This window comes from Scleropages formosus, chromosome 5 (genome assembly GCF_900964775.1).
Source record: "Scleropages formosus chromosome 5, fSclFor1.1, whole genome shotgun sequence".
Taxonomy (NCBI): domain Eukaryota; kingdom Metazoa; phylum Chordata; class Actinopteri; order Osteoglossiformes; family Osteoglossidae; genus Scleropages; species Scleropages formosus.
This window is the reverse complement of record NC_041810.1, coordinates 13,127,997-13,146,424: the sequence shown is the minus strand read 5'-3', so window position 1 is coordinate 13,146,424 and position 18,428 is coordinate 13,127,997. Positions and strand designations below refer to the sequence as shown.

The 18,428-nt window shown below is 50.0% G+C and overlaps 1 protein-coding gene across 2 annotated transcripts in view; it reads left to right on the top strand.

The window, feature by feature from the left end:
- The window catches only part of LOC108938775 (ADAMTS-like protein 1), an 85,919-nt gene that overhangs the window by 35,828 nt on the left and 31,663 nt on the right, over positions 1-18,428 (top strand). The window lies entirely within an intron of this gene.

Here is an 18,428-nt window from a genome sequence, read left to right as displayed (position 1 = left end):
TACTTTGTGATGGAGGGCTTCATGCGGGAGACCGTCATCGTTCACACACATCGCTCTCCGTGCGTTGACAGCACACGCTTAATCAAGGGAGTTCACATTTGCTGGTGGGCGGGGGGGGGGCAGTCGGATCAGCTTCTTTCAAACAGCAGATGTGCGGCGTCACGCGCTCTGTGAGGGCAGATGGATGGTGCGTGCGGGACATAAACACATGCTGGAGCGTAGCGCCGTGCCGTTCGGCGAAGGAGACCTTCACACACCGCTGGAAGGGTTGACAGCCACGTTTTTCCAGCCCGGTTGGAGAATGATCCTGTCCTTTTGAACATGTGCTGGCCCCGAGTTTCCAGTTTGTTTTCCTGTTGCGCGAGCTGGTGGGCTGCGGGTCCAAAAGTCGCCGAGGCCCGTGTGGCTCGGCGCAGGGGGTAACGCGCAGGCTGTTGGGAGTCGGTCCAGGTGCCTCTGTGACCTTTCACCCCGCCCCTCCTGTTGCGGTCCACGGTTGCGCGCCTGTGGCTTCAGCTCTCCGCGGCGTCCAGTCCCGCTGCGGCGGGGAGAAAGTGCTGAGCGTTGCGGAACGCGCCTCGACCTGCCGTGCTTTTGGACAGGGCTCCGCCGCTCTGGTTTCTCGCCTCTCCCCATGTTTGTTCTGCCCACATGTGTGCTCAGCGGAGTCCAGAGCTGAAGCCCGTGGCTCGGCGGCCCTTCATGTGGCTTCCCGCCGTCGCGCTTTGAGCGCCGGAATGTGCGAGTGTGTGTTTGTAATTATGTGTATTTGTCTATGTATATGTGTATATGTGTGTGGCCTAGTGCAGTCATTCCTAGTGCTGCCATTGCCCTGGAGACCGGCACACATTTACATTTACATTTATTCATTTAGCAGGCACTTTTCCCCGAACAGCTTACAACCCATGAAGAAACCAACAAACAAAACAAAGGTGCATTTCATAACAAACAGTTACAGATGCAGACACGCTGTTGTCAAAGCAACATCGCTTGATCAAATACTGAGGTTTTTTTCTAGCGCACATTGCACAAGTAGTTTACATTACATTTACATTTATTCATTTAGCAGACGATTTTCTCCAAAGCAGCTTAAAAAGAACGCTATATAGTGTTATCAGCCCACACACCTTATTCACCGCGGTGACTTACACTGCTAGATACACTACTTACACTGGGTCACTCATCCATACATCAGTGGAACACACTCACTCTCCTTCTCTCTCAGTCACTCACACACTATGGGTGAACCTGAACAGCATGTCTTGGGACTGTGGGAGGAAACCCACACAGACACGGGGAGAACTTGCAAACTCCACAGAGACTGAGCAGTGATCAAACCCACACCCTCTTGCACCCCCCAGGCGCTGTGAGACAGCAGTACTTGTCGTTGTGCCACCGTGCAGCTTGAAGTACATTCAGGATTCCAATATTCATCTGACACTTTTCTCTAAAGTGACTTACAATGTTAAGGTTACAGTTACTAAAGTTGCAAGCTTACAGTTATTTACCCATTTATACAGCTGGTTGATTTTACTGGAGCAATTTAGAGTCGGTAACTTGCTCAAGGGTACCACAGCCAGCGGTGGGGATCAAATTTGCAGCCTTTGGATCCGACAGGCAGTAACCCTAACCACTATGCTACCAGCTGCCAGTTGAATATCAAATTGACAGAAAATACAAAGACTGTCACGACAGGTGGTGTGATGAACGTTAATGTAGCTGTCAGGATATCAGAAGAGAAGTGGCTCTGAATGGGATGAGTTTGAGACCCTTTTTAAATGCTGGGAGGGATTCAGCAACTCTGAGGGACAGAGGGAATTTGTTCCCCCACATCAAGGACGAAACTGAGAACTTGAGAGCTTTCTGTTTTGCAGCCCTTGGGAATGGGACCACCAAGCAACCAGAGGTGGAGAAGAACAGTGATCCTGTCGGGGTATACAGAGTGATCAGGTGTTGGGATGCAGGTCCTTTGACTCTCCGTGTCTCACTTGATACGGGCAGCTACCGGAAGCACACAGTCCCAGCACACAGCCACGCTTTCGCTCAGTGGGTCACACACACCCTTGCTGCCCCCTCATCCATCTTTTGCCATCAGCTGATGTATTGCTCCGAGACGTTTCCTGATGTGAGGCATGATGGCACCAAATCACAGCGCTGCACAAATCTGCGCCGTTTACAGCGACTGACTGCATGGAAACAGAACACTCCTTGTTCTCTGGCTGTTTGCTAACTTTTCTCGCACATCAAAACTCCTCGTGGAGCGGCTAACTGAGGTCCAGCGGGACGCGCGCCTCGCATTTCAACGGGCCATCCAACAAAAGGATCGCAATTTTGTAGCAGAATCTTGAAAACGAAACAGGCGGCGCTCCACGTGAACGCCTGCTGCTCATACAGTAAAGCGTTAAAGATCTACGGTGGCACTGCGTTACTTTTTGTTCTTTTACCTTACTCTTTCCTCCGACAGCTTGCAGTGTGAGGCTTCTACCCTAACTTACACTAACTTGCCCATTTACACAGCAAGGTAGTTTTTTCCTTTGGAGATGCGTCCGCAAGTGAGTAAATGTACATGGTCTTGGGCAAGTGCGCGACAACAGGAGCGATGGGTGCGAATGCGGGTCTTTTGATTGCAAGGTATTGACTCTACCTACAACGCCACCTGCTGTCCGTCTGGCAACGAGCCCCTGTAACCTGGTGTGCCAGTTAGTGAGTTCGCTACTGAATACCCGTTCCTGTTTGCGTCTCAACACGCGTGCAGCGTGCAGGAATGTGCAGGGAGCGTGCGATCACAGGCACGGCCGTGTGTTTGCGCAAACCGCAGCTTCACAGCGGGCGACTGCAGCCGGGGGCCGTGCAGCTGGTACCCGCCTGTCCTTGCTGCTCATCTGGGTACAGCTGGAGTACAGGTACGCACCATCAGCGGGGCAGTGTGTGTACATCGGGAGCGGAGGCTGCAGCGGAGTGTGGTTCCGCCAGCCAATCATATCGCTGGATTGGCAAGGATCGCCTTGTCAACAGGATCTGCTTTTCTGTTATCGGGAAAGAGACTTTGAGGACCATGCATTGAGAAAGACTGCCTGTCAGCTTCCCGATGGTCTCATGCTCATATCACAAAGCAAACAGGCTGGGGTGGGGGGGTGGAGGGTGGCAACGGGGCACGGAGGGGGAGAAGGCTAAATAAACCTGTCTGCCCAAAACCCCCTCAACAGTTTCCTAATTTTTGACCACAAACTGGAATACAGTAGTCTGGTGTACACACACCCCCCCCCCATTTCCCAGAGCTCCTCCTTTACTGTGTTCGCTCTATGGTCAGCAGTGACTCCCAGCAGCTCAGCATTGACACACACTTGGTTACTTGTTTAGTGATTTATCTGACACCTTTCTTCCAAGCAACTTACAGTGTTAGGTTACTTACAGTGATTTACCCATGAGGAGATGACAGGGGACAGGGTCCAGGGCCATGGGTGGGCCTTCCGCAAAGCCCGAGCATGTGTTGTGAGCCCTGCCCTGGAGATGGAGAAGAATCCTGTGGAAGCTCATATTAATAAAAAAAAAATTAGTATTAAGGTGATCAGGAATAGTCGATATTCTGAGTTTTGTGCAGCTGCTCGTATGATGAACATCGGTGCGCATGGCGGAAAGAAAGAAACCAACTGTACTTAAGAATCACACGTCTGCAACTATGTCTCTCTTTCTACTAATTTAATGCACAAATTGTATTTTCTATGAGATGTGCATCGCTTTGGAGAAAAGCGTCTGCTAAATGAATAAGTTTAAATGTAAATGTAAAATGTCATCATGTGCTTTGAAAATCAAAAAGTCATTGAAAGCGGGCCTGGAAATAATCACTTTTCCTGAAGTCACCAAGTGCTTCGTAATTTCAGAGTGATTAAAACACACTCCTTTTATGCAGGGTTGCTTATACTCCAGAGTGATGTTCTTCGTGCATTTCTGTGATGTGAGCTGCACATGTGTCTTACACAGAGCTGCGTCCCACAATAAAGGCCAGTTTCCCAGCGCGGAGGCTGCCGTTGCACAAGCCGACCACCAGATGTCGCTATTTGTCGCTCGATGGCAGCGCTGCAGTCTGTCACAAGTCCAGGAGTTCAATGTTCCTACAGATACTTCAGCCTTGCTGCAGTCTGCAGTCTCCGCCGAGCAAAACGGGTTAATTCCCTATGGGTGACTGCTAACTGTGCTCTGAGCAGTTCGAGGCTGAGCACCTTAAGAGTTTTAATGCTTGTAATTGTCAAGTGGACCGTTCTAGTACCAGAATTGAAGTGATCGTGGACATCGGGGTTGAGTCTCCAGTGCACTTGGCTCATGACCGAGCAGTTGGGCTCTGTCGCTGATCAGCGAAACACGCAGTCACATTCCGCTGGACTGTGTGAAACCAGTCGCAGTCAATCAGTGGCTGAGATGCTCGGTGCTCTGATGCGAGCGGGCCGCCAGTGGACTCGAGCTGTAGGGGTCATTCTGGGTCAGATGTCTCCAGAACCGGGCTGTCTTTCGGTCAGTGATTGCTCCACTCGTAGCCTAACAATCAGCTTATCTGGGGCTCTTGATGGAGCTGCTTCCCAAGGGCTCTATGGTTCAAACATTTAGCTTCCACCATACGGGTCCCAGAAGAGCTTCCTCTCCATCTTTGACCCCTGTCCCTACTTTCTGGGGCCCGGACCCAAGGACTGGGCTGTCCTCAGTACCTTCCCACCACATCCACCTCCACCCCGTGCCAAGGCGTAATCCAAACCCTGAATCCTGCTGCTCTTCTGGGTTACAGTCATGTGCTGTTAACCCCGTTTAATGACATTAACTCATTTCTTTTGTCGTGTGTGACATTTTTTTAAGTCCAAAATTATTCTTTTCTTTTTTTTTTAAAAAAAGAGGATGTGATGGAGGGAGATCCTGCACCACAGAACAAATATTTAGGGAAAAAAAATTCTTTTAAGTGACATTAAATCAAGATATTTGTTGTCCTACAGGAAGAGATATTTACAAACCGATCATTTGTATTTGTTCTAGATGTAATTTCTCAAAGATCTGAGGAAAGATTTGGGCGAAGCCTTTCCTGGGGGACCGCCGTCCCCTGCTTCCATAAATAAACAGTTCCTTTGCCCTGCGAACAACCGCCGCCGCCGCCACTGTTCATCCGCGCCACGATGCCGGGCTTCCCTTCAGCCTCCCGGTGTCCAGCTCCTTCCAGGATGATGTCACATATTTTCTTTTGCTATTATTTTGTGGTCATATTTCTTGGATTTACGTTCCAAGCTTGGCGTGCAGTCCTGCGATAGCCTCTGAATTCAATTTCCACAAGTCAAACTCTCAGCTTTTCTATACTGCTGTCCAGATACTGAACATTTTGGAGCAGGGAATTCACATATTTGTTCAATGTTTATCTTGAGGCTTCAGTGAAAAAACCATAATATGTTTCCTGCGGGACATACTTGCGCTGCTGACCTGTTATTTAGCACTGTGCAATTCACATCCCTATGGCTTGGGAAAGAATCCGTATTCGACTTATCCATAAAGTTTCCGTTCCCGCAGAGCTTCCGAGAGACGGGGTTGGGTCCGGGCCCCAGAAAGTAGGGACAGGGGTCAAAGATGGAGAGGAAGCTCTTCTGGGACCCGTATGGTGGAAGCCAAATGTTTGAACCATCGAGCCCTCGGGAAGCAGCTCCATCAGGAGCCCCAGATAAGCTGATTGCTGCAGCAAAGACAAAGCATCAGGGTTCCTCTTTTTGGATGCAGTGCCGCTCCACTTTTTTTCCATGATATATCACTTTAAACTTTCATGCAGCCCAAGACAGCTACTCAGGAGAGCAGATCTGGCCTGGCTGACTGAACAAGGAGCGCACGCTCCCGTCAGGAAAGACACGGGCCGACTGAAACAAGATACGCCAAGTAAAACAAGGAGGAACTCTGGAGACCTCGGGGCACGGGGTCCATTTCGTCAGAGCAGACGTGTGAAGGCCAGGCAGCCGGTTTGTCTGGCAGCTTGAGCAATTTGCCAGGGGTGAGATTTAGATGTAGACATACGCTGTGAATTAAACATGGCCCCCGGTGTGGATGTGTTTCCAGGGTCAGAGTTCAGATATGGTCACACAGATGCTAACAGCTGTAGATGTAGACTTGTTATCACATTGCGAGGGAGTTGTGATAGGAGCATGTTCCCTGTTAGCTGCAAGGAATCCCATCCTGGACTCATTGACTGACTGTGGATCCGTATTTCTCTTCAGGCCCTGGAGAGAATCCACCTCATTTATTTATTTTATTGACACCACATATTTTATTTAAGTGAAGATTTAATTTTCTGGAACCGGGGCTCCATGCTTACAAAACTACACATTTTTTGATTCTTGTCATCTTTCCCTCCAGAATCTTCCCCATAATCTATTAACATTTGCGTTTGCTGCCTTTAAAGAAAAACATGGGACCAAGGATGGGACTGTGGGGAACTCCTCTTGCACTGCAGGCTAATAGGGTATTGTGTGAGTTGGCAGGAGGTGGTTAAGGAGTCCGCTCTGTGTCTCTCCATGCCTTCAAACCTTCCTGACTCCCTCAGCTGCTGAGCCCTGTTGATCTGGCGCTTTTCCTGCACAATATATGCGTACCCATCAAGCCATCAGAGTGGGACCAGTTTGCATTTAAACTCCATGTGGTGAAATGTTTATTGCATTAGCAGACTGGTGAGTGAGTCCAGGGTACTGAGCGGCAAGGGTTGCAGTGGGAGGCATTAAGACTGTAAACACATAAAGCATTTTTCTTCACTCAGATCCTGTAGACATGACTCACTGCGTGTTAGAAGAGTCTAGAGATACTTTAAACTCAGTGGTTATTATAAATGACTTGGTTTGAAACCCAGAAGTTCCTGATTGCTGTAACATGTCAACTGAAGCAGCATGAAAAGGGATTAATTCAGGATCTCCAAAGCAAGATGGACTTCTTCAGATCAGTTCAGTAGTGTAATGAGCCTGTGTGCTTTCAATGGCCACCCAGCTTTGTTTTGTTGGTGCACGGCTGTCATCTCCTAGTCCTCCCCCTCAGCCTTGCTCCCACTGTCTCTGGGAGAGGCTCCAACTCACCGCAACCCTGCTCAGAACAAGCAGTTATTGAAACTGGATTGCATCATTGACATTGTTGGTACTTACTTTTTTCTCAGTTTAATGAACGTTAAAATAGCTGTCAGCTGTCAGCTACTCAGTTTTCCTCCTGACAAGACACATGCAGCGTGACACATAGCATTAAAATTGCCACCGAGAGGCAAGAGGAAGCTTCCTGTGTTCACTTCCGCTTTCTGACTCCGTAGCAGGAAACTGCAGAATGTGACGAGAGCCCAAATTAGCGTCAGTCGCATATGCGCTGGGCGCAGGCCGTCGCATGGTAATTTCCGGAACCCTTCGTCCAGTGGGTGGTGTGACATATAATCTAGATGAGAGGAAGTTGCAGCTTCTTTAAATTTGTCCCATTAATATGGGTCATGTAGATGGGTGGATCGAGGTGCCATCAAGTTAGCTCCAACTTGTCTTGGATTGACCACTTGTGTGTTTTCTGAGACAAAGGAGGAAAGGAAATGCTATACCACTGCCTTCTTTGGTGCATATCTGGTTCAAACATTGGGGAGGAGCATGCAAACTCTGCACACTCTGAGCTGGATTCAAAGCCCAGGCCTCATACTCAAGAGCCGTGAAGCACCAGCTTTACCTGCTGTGCCATTGTGTCCCTAGGTAAAGCAATGAATAGATAGATACTTTAAAACGCTACTGGAGACCACAGTAGCATCCAGTTTAGTACTGGCAGAAGACACTGTAATAAGACAGGAATAAAAAAATTTTTCCGCACTGCACCCATATAGACGACAAAGCTGTAAGCTCTGGTTTCACCTGAGATACAAAAACAGTTTTAAAAATTTATTTCCCTTTCTGTCTCTACGTGTCTCAGGTGACCAGTGAAATGTAGACGTTCTTCCTTGGCAACATTCCCCAGGTTAAAAGCCCACGCTGACCCCAAAGTGACCATCTCCTATAAATCTGAATCGCACGCTCATTTGAGAGCAAATTGGACAACGAGCCAAAATCAACCTACAGTAGATGTTAATAAATGAAAAACATATGTTCATATTTGACTGAATTTCAAGCGAAACCCTTGAAACATTAGTATGCATCTGAGATCACATGTATCAATTAATAGAAAAACACAACTCGACAGCTTCTGTTACGCATCCTCATACCTGTAATTCAATGTACAGTTTAGTTCATGGGGCGTTTGACCGACAGGGGTAGGTTGTGTTGCTTTGTGTATAACACCAGGTAGGGTACCTGTATCTGTCAGACATACAGTACAGATCTGGACAATTGTCTTATTTCCTGTAGTAATAAATCTGCATTTGGCAAGTCCGGCACGGCTCATGCAGTCTGTGAGGCCACGTGCGTGGAGATAATCTTTACACTATACTGCAGTGCACAAGGAGCTTGAGGTGATTTCTCTTTTTCATCAAATGTAATTAAAACATATTTGAAACAGTTTATTCTCGATGGTTATGAGATTTTAACTGGATGCAGCAGGTGGCGTAGTGGTTGTTAACATGATAGATAGATAGATAGATAGATAGATAGATAGATAGATAGATATGCCTTGGTTTAAAAAAAAAATCTAATTTTTCATTCCCCTATAACATGCTTCTTAAACCTTCAGCTGAGAATCTAGAGGACCCAAGTGCCTTGTGGTCTGCTACCCTTTGAGCTGTACAATTGGGGTAGGGGGTTGGTCTCATAAGGGCTCTGCGCACGCATATGTGTGGGAGGAGAAAGGTGGTAGTGAACAGGGTAGCACACATACACACACACACACACACACACACACACACACACAGCAGTTGAAACCGCTTGTCCCAAGCAGGGTTGCGGCGAGCCGGAGCCTTACCCGGCAACACAGGGCGCAAGGCCGGAGGAGAAGGACACACCCAGGATGGGACACCAGTCGAGGCAAGGCACCCCAAATGGGACTCAAACCCCACACCCACCCGAGAGCAGGCACAGGCCAAACCCGCTGCGCCACCGTGCCCCCTATTGAACAGGGTAGGGTGATCATAAATCACCTGTTGCCTTTTCTTCTCCTACTAGCCCTCCTTTCATGTGCCCCTCAACCGGACTGTCTTGACTCGGCGTTCTCCACATTTTCCCACGGATTTTTTCTGTTCCCGTCTGCTAATTGATGTGACCCCATTCTGTAGCTGAGCACCATCGAGAGGGTATCTGATTCACAGGAGCTCCGCCGAACTGCGCGTCCAGGTCCTTCGCTTGTAGTTAAAACTGTGGGGGAGGCAGTTGATGACATGTGTGAACAGACAGAATTATGAAGGGTCTAAGGCCTGGGGTGGAGGAAGCCATAAATATAGTGGATACACTTTGCCAATAATGGGCCCCCCTCAGTCCCAGAGCACTACGAAGAAGTTTATAAGGTCCTCCAGTGGGGTGCTGAGGAAGTTTCTCACAGTCCTGCTGATTTCTCGTGCACTTAGGATATTTGCTGGCACATGTCAGGGGTAGTACGGTGGCACAGCAGGTAGCTCTCCGTTGTTTTGGAAGTGGGTCGGAATCCAGCTCCAGAGTTTGCGTGCTCTCCCGATTTTTGCTTCGGTTTCATCTGTGTGTCTCAGTTTCACCCCGCAGTCTTGAGTACCCCAGTGACTCCAGATTGCCCTCAGGATGTGTGTGTCACAGAATGAGTGTGTGTGATTGCACTATGATGGACTGGTGTCCTGGCCAGGGTGTACCCTGCCTCACACCCTGTTTGGGACAGACTCTGGACCATCACAGCCTTGCACTGGGTGATGGATGATAAATGTTAAGCTCTAGACAGACACGTGTTAAGCTCATGTGATAAGCAAAAAAGACACAATATAACAGCATGATATGATACATGAGGCCCAGACCATTGTCTCTCCCCCATCTACGGTAATTCGAAGGACACCCATATACCCAAATAGTCACTCTATAAGCAATGCCAGGAAATTAAAGCGAGTTCTGTTCCAAGGCACGAGTGACCCATTAAGATTTCGGTTTCTTTTTAGCGTGGAGAGCGGCGCCAAGGACCAGGAGTCAGGCACGGCCTCCTTGCGAATCTGGAGTTGAAAGATTTACGTCCCTCGCGAGATCGTGGTGTCACTGAGGGGAATCGAGGAATTTTGTGCGCGGGAGCATTCTAGGTAAATGGCGTCCACAGAGGAAAGAGAGATGACAGCCAGAGTGATGGCTAATGTTGCGCACCTTTGGATGTGGGCGGCAGGTCTCCCAGCAGCCTTTGCAGCCAGCGGCGTGCACGTTTACTTCTTCGATCGGCCGCTTCCGTAGGGCTCTACGTAGTCTTCTCAGGTAAGCGCAACGCTGACAAGGTTGATCTTATGGGAAGCGGCTGAAGGCTTCCTGTCTTGGAGGGGCTGCGGAGGCCTTCGAACCGCGTGCTTCGGAAGTAGCCGGCCTGAGCTTTTCGGGAGCCAAACGGAGCCCGACGTCGGCTTCTGGAGGACAGCCATCCTCAGAGTCCTCCAGGAAAGCAGAAACCGTCCAAACCACCGGCTGCGAAGTGCGGTCGCGTTGCACGCAATCTGCGATTTTCGTACCATTGTCCTCGAACATGGTTAATGCTCCTCTGTATTGGCCTGACAGGGACGGCGGTGGGAGGAAATGCTCGCGCTCCTGCCACAAAGATATCGCGTGACACAGCAGTGTGTACCCACGGGAAAGCTACTGCCTGCAAACTCCATCTCCTCCTGGACCCGGAGGTGAACTGCGCTCACACATGCAGCTCATTTTAGCTCTTTATTCATTAGTTCTGGGGAACATCTTTCGCTGGGCCTCGCAGCGCGCGTGTGTGTTTGTGTCGCTCCGCAGCGTGTGAGCTCTGCACTCCATGCGATGCGTACTAATGGCTGCTGAATCACGAACGTACAATTCACCGTACGATATTATGTGACAAGAGCTCAAGTGCTGTAAAGGCAGGGTGAAAATGTACAGCCTGCGCTCACCTACCCCCCAGCATCACGGGTCCGAGGGAAGCGGCTGTTTGTCGGCGCTGCGGCGGGCCGGCGCTCGGGGCTCCTGGAATGGAATAAGAGGTCCGCTGGAAGGCCACGCCGTAGACCTCAGCACATCATTGTCATTTTTTTATAGCGCACGTGTCCCATTCACAATAACAGCCCCTCTGTCCTCCAGTGCGGCGCAGAAACGTTGCATGTGAGACACTGGGGATCCTTCGCATCACGAGAGGCCTGGAAAAGGTGAAGGAGAAAAGCTTTCTGCCGCTGTGCTTTCAGAAGCGGAACATGATGGGTCTCTTTACTTGTGGCGCAGGTGGAAATTTGCCGTATGACCCATTCAGACTACACTGTTTCCGTGTTTCCCAGCTGTAATCCAGCTTCATCCACAGCTTCCACTCACGTTTAGAACTGCGGCAAAGCCCTTAAGCCTGAAAAAGAGTGTCGAGCATCCAAGTGTGTTCTATCACTGTCTATTATGCCCTGAATATTAAAAACAAAATTTTCATTGCCCCCCCCCCAAGAAAAGAATCTGACGCTTTTCTTCAAACAGCTTACAATGTTAGGGTCACAGTTATTACATGCTTATAATCATTTACCCAACTGGGTAATTACTGGAGCAATTTAGGGTAAGTACCTTGCTCAAGAGTACTATAGCTAGAGGTAGGGATCAAACCTGCAATCTTTGCGGTCCAAAGGCAGTAGCTCTAGCCACTATGCTACCAGCTCTCCTTAGATGAGACCCCAGTGATTTCAGCACTGACGATCCAGTCTGCTCACTTTGAAAAGAAGAATCGAACACGTCAAAGACTCGTTTTTTTTTATATCAGTCGCAATCTAATTCGTGGTCTGATTGTGTAGTCCCAGCACACAGCCTCATCGCGCTCTTTATCGGCGGCCAGCAGGTGGCATAGTGGTGCGAGGCATTGCCTTGGAGTTCAGTGACCTGCGTTTGAATCCCCTTGGTTAAGGTACTTACCCTGAACTGACAGAATAAAAGTTTCCCAGCTGTGTAAATGGTTAAATAAGTGTAAGTAGTTCAGCGTGCAAACCTCACGTCGTTAAGTCATCTTGGAAAAAAATATCATATAAGTAATGACTAACAATAATAAATACGCTGTACTTTTATACAAATAGTTATGGTCAGTGGCAGAGGTTAAATTTGGTGTGACAGTGGACAGTGTATGTTTCTCCACAGGTTCTGAATTTTGATGCCTAAGACTCGAGCCCTCGAGCCGCTGTCCGATCAGCATCTCATCGTCTGACGTCTGTTAGTGATGTCCCACAATCCTGTGTTGCTCGCTGCACCTAAATAGCCAAAACCGTTTCCCTCCAGAATTGGGATAAATTCATGGCTTAATTATGTAATGTGGTTTAGGCCTGAAAAAAAGGATTCATCCCAGTTTGAAGAGCCCCTCCCAGCGCCTTTCACCGCGTGTCATTATGGCGGAATTCCACAATCCCGTGTTCTGCTGATCGTTGCTCACGGGTCATTTTTTCCGAGCTCCGTTCCCATGCGGAGTGAGCATTTCAAACGAGGAGTGGAGCAGTTCGGTTTGCGGATCGAAACAGTCGGAAGTCAAATCACGTGGATCTCATCCGCCCCTCTTCGCCCCTGCGTCAGCACAGAAAAGCGATGGTGATGCCCGAGAAACACAGGACAGTCTCACACGCCACGTCCGTTTTGGCGCTCAGGCCTTGTCGGCAAGGTCCTCACAGAGGCACCTGGCAATCCCGCGATATCCAGCCATGCTTGGAGAGGCAGCCAGAAGTGTATGAATGGCTTTAATTGAAATTTCTTGTGCTGTTTTTTTGAAACAATGAATGGGATGGGAGGAAAGAGAGCACCGATCGCTTCTGAAACGCTCCAGACTTGTGCAGTTTGCAGTTTACCGCCATTCACACCACAGGACTCAGCCGGTAGGGTGGGGAGCTCGGGGATCCGAACACATGGCCTGCCGGGTTTGGGCCTTGTCCTGCGGGCCTTCGGTGATGTGGCAGTCGGGACGAAGCCGGCGGAGGCGAGAGACAGAGGGAGAGCGAAAAGGAAGAATGGGGGAGGGCAAGAGAGGGAGAGAGAGGGAGAGGGTGAGAGAGCGGAATGGAGGGAGGGAGAGGGAGTCAGAGAGAGCTGGCCGGCTCCGCGTTTGGTTTAGCATGCTTGATTGGGGCCCCCTCTTATTGGTTGGCAGGGCCGGGACGGGGCCGAGGTGGGGGCCTACCCCGCGGGGCTGGGGCGAGTGAAAGGGAGAGGGAGCCACAGCGAGCAGCGCAGAGCCCCCGGAGGCGGTGAGCAGGCGAGCGGACGGATCCCAGAGCGCAGCGCGCACCGCACCCGAGGCCGGCATGAACCGGGGCCCCGTGGCCCTCCTGCTCCTGGCTGCCCTCACACTGCTGGTAATGTCACCGCAGCCGAGAGAACGAGCGTGAGCCGAGCTAACGCTCGCAACATCTCACACGCCGTCTGACCCGAACGCGTGTTCCGTAAGCGCATTCGGTCTGCGCGTGGAGTGTGTGCGTTCTGAAAGTACACTCCCCGTGTCAGCTGAGTGCGTGTTCTGCCTGTAATACTTCTTGCATGCTGCCGCTGGGGTTCGACTCTCACGGGATGAGGACCGGATTCACTCGGGTACGTTTCAGAGAGGACGTGATCCCCGGGTGATGGGGCGCCTGTGGACTGAGAACAGCGTGTGACTCGCAGAGCCGCACATTTACGGCACGGCGTGGCTGCGTGTGTGCGTCTGTGAAAGAGCAGGAGACAGAGACACGCGGTCCCGTGTGTTTTGTAGACGCTGTGCTTTCAGTGTGTAGGAGCCTAACACGCTCTTCCTTCACTTTGCTCAGTGTGTGTTTGCCAGAGGTTCTGTTCTCTTGGTGCTCATTGTGTGGTTCTCATATCTTCCACTTATGACAGTAATTTTCCCATTGACACAACAGGGTAATTTTTACTGTATCGGTTCAGGGTAGGTACCTTAACCAAGGGTACTAAAGCAGGAGGTGGGATCAGACCCAGGACCTTCCAGTTTTAAGGTGGCGGCCCTAACCAACATGCCACCTGCTGCCCTGACAACCCAGAGCTGTTTGTCCTTAAGAGAACTGCAACCGGTCTGGACTCTTTATTAGCACAGCTGCTCTTTGCCGGGTGTCCAACTCAGACAGAGGCTAAGAAATGGACAATTTATGGCCCCCCATTTACAATCCATAACGATGAGGGAAAGGAGTTCTTATGTCCCCTCACAATGTTCAAGCAAGCCAAAGATGTCCCCCAATATCCGTGTGTAACTCAGCTGAGGACTGTTGATAATATTTTTTGTAGTGGCAGGTGGCATAGTGTGTTATGCTGTGCTGCACTTGAAGGACCTGGGTTCAAATCCCATGTCCTGCTGCTGTACCCTTGATCACGGTACTTACCCTGAATTAAGAAAGTGAAAATTACCCTGCTCTGTTAAATGGGTAAATGGGTGTCAGTCACTTTGGAGGAAAGCGTGAGATAAACATAAATGCGTATGGTTGTTTCAGCCCTGGTCTGCTGTGTTTGCCTGCAGCTGCTCTTTACGCTCGGCAGTGCGTTGGCACTTCGTACTCACAGCATTTCCTTGTCTGATGCGCCAGTCAACTTGATGCTGTTTCTTTTTTCCAAGGATCCTGGACTCGGGGGGTCTTGAGGGTGTTGCTGGTGCTCTTCTGCAAAGCGTGTTCCCAGAGATCACCGTGTGCGGAAACCGTACCTATATTTAAGCACAATTATCTCATAACGTCGTGCTTGATTGGAGCGGCCTTGGAGGGGCGCTGCCGTGCGGAACTGCGTTCTTCTCCGCCGAGGCTCCGCAAGGCTTTGAGTTTTATTCCTCGGAACGAGTATGGATTGCGTATAAACGAGTGGACCCGTGTTGAAAGGGAGGCGCAGCGTGTGGGAGCGCCAGGACGGCTGTGGGATCGCGGCTGGCTGTGCCTGATGGACCAGGATTAGGCCTTGTGTAATGGTCGTGTGCACGCGAAATGACGGAGACACGCGGTGTCATTATATCTGTTATTATATCTAGGGGCTTAGCCTGTCCCTACTCCCACCCCAGCAGTCCGCAATTTACTTTTTTTTGAGCACGGGGGCGCTAGGCGGGAGCTGAGAAGAAACCCATTGATTTCACTTCAAAGGAAATGGGTGTTACTTGATACGATGGCGCACATTCATTGATGCAGGAGGTCTCACCGCAGCCCGGAGCAACAGGGGGTGCAGTGCCTCTCGGTACCATTCCAGACATGCCCCATTTAGTCTGTTTACACGTCCGTGTTTTTGTCTGTGGTCCGTTATGATTTTTAGGCTTATACAGCTGTCCGTAGCATCCTTCCACACAGTGCGGTGTTGGAGCACGGGGAATCTTGCTGGCCCACCCAGAGAAATTAGTTAGCGAGTTTTACTGCGGTTCCTTTCGGAACCCAGACACGTCACTGTGGATGTGGTAACCTCAAGGTGTTGGGAGGAAGCCAAAACCCAGGATGTGTTATTGAACGACCACTTATTGTCCTGTTGGGGTTGTAAGGTCTTGTTCAGATGGGGTCACGTAGCTGGTCGTTGAGCTGGTCAGCTGTGCTCCACCTCGACGATCTTGGTCATAGCCGGTGTCTCCCAATCTGGGATTGTCCCTCCACCTCCAGTTACGGTTAGTCTCTGGGTGACACCTGGGAAAAAGAGCAGCACCCTGACCTCTCTGCCAGGACTGCAATTGATCAAGAGGAGGAGAGGGTCACGACTCCCACCGAAACGAGCACTCTCAGGGGTCCACACATGGAAACACTGACTGGGCGTTTGATCTGTTCATGTGCGAAACGCTTTAACGACAATGTGACCACGCAGAGCATCGTGAATAGGCCAGGTGAGAGTTCTGCCCCCCCCACCACGTCACATGCCATTATTATGTTTTCGATCAAAGCTGTGGCACAGCACCTCCCCCCCGTCTTTCACTGTACCCCAGCGCTGCGGTTCCTTTCTGCCGTTGCTGCTGCCAAGCATCCGTAACGGTCAGGGAGCGCCTTTGCACAGCAAAACCATTAATGGGCTCGGCAGCACCGAGCTTTTTGGAGCAGGTGTTTGGCCCTACCCCCCTGCACCGTCCACACACACACACACACACACACACACACACAATGGGACGGGCAGAGGCTTGTGCACTGTGGTGTGAAATCTAAAATCGGTCAGAAGGTTTGGGGAAGATTACGTTACATTACATTTACATTTATTCATTTAGCAGACGCTTTTGTCCAGAGCAACGTACATCTCAGCAAAAGTACAATTTGTGCATTACATTAAGAGAAGGAGACATAGCTGCAGACGTGAAAGTCTCAAGCAAACTTGATGGAAGGTCTTCCATGAAGCCCAGATGTGTTTCCCAGCTGCCAGGCAGGTGCCCCTTTTGCTGTGACCCCCCCCCCCACTGACTGCTGGACCGTGGACAGCGACTCTTCTCTCCGCGGCTTGACTGCCTTCTCTTCGGCTCCAAGAGGGTGCACAGGGAACAGTTACCGCGGTCTCACCCTTTTGATCGTTGCCGTGTCGTCAGTCTGTGTGAACACAGCAGTCTGTTGGATGGCAGAGACAGCAAACAGAATGACCCCCCAGGGCTTCTGACCTGTACTGCTTGCTGATAAGAAAGTCGTATGTGTTGTACTGGCTCTTTGTGTTACAAAGAGTCTGGTTACAAATTCTCAAAGATACGAACATTTTCCAGTTTATTTCTTGACTTTTTATTGGATTTACGTATTAAATTTCTAAATTCTTTATTTCCAAAAAAATGCTACCTGTGTTTACATGCCAACTTGATGGGTGGCAGTAAAGAGCACCCAGTCAAAATAGAATGTGGGATTTCCTTAAATTCAGATCGCTCCCACAGTCTTTCATAGTGTTTACAGCTCAGTTTTGGAGTATTTCTATTCATTAAAGTTATATGCTAGGCTTTTTCTGACCAGTGGATTAACCAAGCGATGCCTGTACTCTTAAAATTTTATCAACTGAGTCTTAGTGACTAGGGGGTGCGGTGGTGCAGTGGGTTGGACCGGGTCCTGCTCTCCAGTGGGTCTGGGGTTCGAGTCCCCCTTCGGGTGCCTTGTGACGGACTGGCGTCCCGTCCTGGGTGTGTGTCGTCCCCCCCGGCCTCATGCCCTGTGTTGCTTGGTAGTCTCTGGTTCCCCGTGACCCTGTATGGGACAAGCAGTTCAGAAAATGTGTGTGTGAGTCCTAGTGATGAAGAAGTGACTTTGGCTTTACAAACAAAATCAGTTATGAACAGATTTCTAATCCCACTTGTTTTCATATGCTAAGAACCGAGTTTACTTTGTATTCTGAAAGCAATCGGTGTTTCATGTAATTTGCCGGTGTGAAAAGGTCACGTGGAGACATCGCCGCCTTATTACACCTGCGTAACGTGTCACCGTGTCACTCCGCCCTTCTGTGACAGCAGCAGCAGCGCGTGAGCATCCGCGGTATTTCCGCTCCATCGAGGTTCGCTTTGTCCTCGCAAGCGTGCATTTCTTCTTCTCGCCGTATTGATGTTGGACGCGCCTCAGCCCTCCTCTTGCCAAATATTGTGAAGGTGCAATTACAGTGGAAAAAAAGTGCTGGAACTTGTAAAGAAAAGGAAAACATTTCACAGTGTAAAAGATTAGCCGACATCTGACAGAATTATGTGCGTTGGAACACGTTCCTATGGCACTGCTATGCGTGAGCCGTACTCACGGGCTACACATGTTCGCCTCGGTGATCAATACTACAGAGATCCAGAGATGTGAACTGAACAAATCTGTGATTTTGTCAGGCAGGTGAGATGGTATCTTGGACAGCTTCCTCACGCTTCTAGGAAGATGTCCTGGAACTGAGGTCCACCTTGTCACTCGAATGTCCTTCCCCTTGGTTTTGAGGCTTGCGGAGGGACCGGGTTTGAAGCTCTCGCGTGATACCCTGAGGCTAATTTGGCGGACTGAGAGGTTCTTTAACACATGCTGAAAGAGGGGTGGTATAAAGACAGTTCTATAGCTAATTACCCCGGTACAGTTTCAAAGCGGTGTTTATCATGGCTCCTATTTGATATGGATAACAGTCCTGTTCTCTATGCCTGACATGACGCCACTCTGTTGAAACAAAGGGCCCATCTCTGGGTTTGAGAGGTTGTTTTCCCGCAGCCCCTACTGGCTGCTCTCTGGGACTGAGATGAGTCAGGGTGTGTGAGGCCATGCGGCTCTGAAGGCTCCTTGTACAGGTCAGGTGGCAGTCAGAGAGCGACAAAGGAGGAACCCGGCCCGGGTGACGTCGGCCGTCGCTGCGGCAAAATTCATCATCAAAGACTCGTTCCGAGAACTTCTTGGATCCAGCCAAGAGAAAGCAGAGTGCACGTACGAGAGACACATCATC